The 2,500-nt window shown below is 55.1% G+C and overlaps 1 pseudogene; it reads left to right on the top strand.

Annotated features, from left to right (window-relative positions):
* LOC119451269 (large subunit ribosomal RNA) overlaps nucleotides 1-2,500 on the top strand; it is an 8,480-nt pseudogene that overhangs the window by 2,277 nt on the left and 3,703 nt on the right.

Raw genomic sequence — 2,500 nt, 5'->3', positions numbered from 1 at the left:
CAGCCTCTAGTCGATAGACCAATGTAGGTAAGGGAAGTCGGCAAAACGGATCCGTAACCTTGGGAAAAGGATTGGCTCTGAGGGCTGAGCCGGTCGGGCTGGGGTCCAGAAGCAGGAACGGCACTGCACCGGGACTGGGCGAGGCTCGCCGCCGTAAAAAGCGGTGCGGCCGAGCCCGGACCAGCGTCGGGACCTTCCTGTGGAAAGCCACAGCTGTGCATTTTCCGTGGGCTTCGCGCCTGAGGTTCTTGCTTCGGCCGGCAGAAAACAGCCAACTCAGAACTGGCACGGACCGGGGGAATCCGACTGTCTAATTAAAACAAAGCATTGCGAGGGCCGTTGACGGTGCTGACGCAATGTGATTTCTGCCCAGTGCTCTGAATGTCAACGTGAAGAAATTCAAAAAAGCGCGAGTAAACGGCGGGAGTAACTATGACTCTCTTGTCGCTTTCATAGACTATATTCTTCGTGGCCACAAAATGGGCGTCAAACTTTTTCTTCACTTTCTCGTAGCTTCGAGACTCCTCTTCGGTAAGGCCAAATGTCTGAAAAATTTTTCTGGCCTGCCTGTGTACAGGCAGGCCAGAAAAAACAACTGTAGAAAAGCGTTCGCACCTGGGCCTCCTCCGTTCTGTCGTTGAGCCCCGACGCGTAGCGGTAGTCATCAAATGACATAATCCATTCTGGCCATTCGGAAGTCCGGTCGAAGTTGAAGGGTGTCGGTGGCGGGATAGCTGCCGGTGGCGGGATAGCTGCCGCTGGCGGGGCCGTCATCGCGCAGACTGAATGCCGGTTGAGCGCCGCCAAGGCAACTAGGCTGGGGGGTCGATCCCACTTCTGACACCATGTCGCGTCCGCTGCCGTAGCTTTGATGCGGGCGAAAGACTGACGCCACTCCGATGTAGCTTCCTGGGGGGAGGCCTGTTGTCGTCGGAGAAGACTTCGCGCAGGTAGGCGTTGAGAAGCACAAGTATATCTTCGCCACCGATGAATCGCTTGGCGATCTCCCAGAGTCTATGGGCTTGGAATGTCCGTGGTGGTGGCTTAGTCACCAGTGATCTGATCTCGTCTATCGCTGCTGCTCGAAGATCTTCAGGAGGCTCGGTAGCAATCGTGGCCTCTGTTTCGTCTTCAGGCTCCTCCATAATCACTTGTCGGTTACGAGATATTATGTCGCTGACCATATCCTTGTAACCTTGGGCTCTGCGGTGCGACTTAATGCTGTCCAGAGATCGATGCGGAAACTTCTTGGCCATCTCCTGGTTGATGTTGTAAACTTTCTTTTCTTGAAGCTGGGCTTCGTACACAGCCATCAAGTACTCTTCTTCCTTGCTCCATCTCGGTTTGCATCGGTCAATGTTGATTTCAGCATTATATGCTTCAACGTGTGCATGTCTGCGGTGTTGGCTGAGGCCAATCTTTGAGCTAAATGCTCGACTGCATTCCTGACATGCAAAATGGGAGCTGCATTGTGAAGTTGGAGCACCAGAGGCCGCTATGGCATTCACATCAACTACAGCCAAGGTCTCAGCCCTTGAGCTGTTATCCGCTCCATCATCAGACCTCTGAGAGGCCACGAAACCTGGCCCAGTTCCAGGAAGAGTTTTGGAAGAGGATCTACCACAGAACGTGGTGTCCTCTTCATTTTCTGAATCGGTTAAAAGACAAGGCGGGATTTGCCGCAAGTCTTTTGGCCGTGCCCCCGTACTTTTCCACATAGACATCCTGTCAGTGTCGCCGGCAGGTCTGCGCACAACCGCCGCTGCGGACACCCCAGGGTCTGGAAAGTCGGAGGTGGCCACTCTAGTCCTCAGGTCTGCCTGACTGTCGTCGCCGGTTGGTCTGCGCACAACCACCGCTGCGGACGCAATAGGAGAGTGAGGAGTAGAGGGAGCCGCCTTCGCATTGTCCGGGCAGAGCTCCTCTTGAGAGGAGTCATTGCTTTGGCCAGAATCGCTTGGATTCGCCCTTGTGACCAATTGGGCCACTGAAACGGTCTGATTACTCAGATTTTGGTTCAGTTCTCCACTTGTGCCTTCCCATCCTTCAGCTGGAGAACATTCAATCGAAGAACCAACATGGCTGTCCGCTGTCGGCCTGACAGCCTCACCCGTCTTGGGCTTAGTGCCATGTCCCATTCTCGTCTGGTGGACACTTAGTCCTCGCTTTGTGGTAAACCTCCGGCAGCACCTTTCGCATAAAAAACCGATGCTTGCCTCAGGAAGGACCACTGGCTGACCACGTGCACTCTGAGCACGAGTACTTCCCCGTCTTGCCGCTGCACTTGGTGCGACTGCCTGTTGGCAGCCGCTTTCTTTCTGTTTCTTTTGATTTTGCGGGCCAAGTGAATTTGTCGGGCTAGGAGGGGTGGCAACCCTGATAGCCCCTGTGCCTCCACCGTTGCACCGCCAGCGCGTGAGGACATTACAAACGCAACTACCCCACAGCGCGGGACGGCGGCAGGGGGAACCACGCGCAGGTGGTGGTAGGACTTCTCCCC

The sequence above is a fragment of the Dermacentor silvarum genome, chromosome 4 (assembly GCF_013339745.2).
Source record: "Dermacentor silvarum isolate Dsil-2018 chromosome 4, BIME_Dsil_1.4, whole genome shotgun sequence".
Classification (NCBI taxonomy): Eukaryota; Metazoa; Arthropoda; class Arachnida; order Ixodida; family Ixodidae; genus Dermacentor; species Dermacentor silvarum.
Note: the sequence above shows the minus strand (reverse complement) of the source record. Positions and strands in the feature narration are given on the sequence as shown.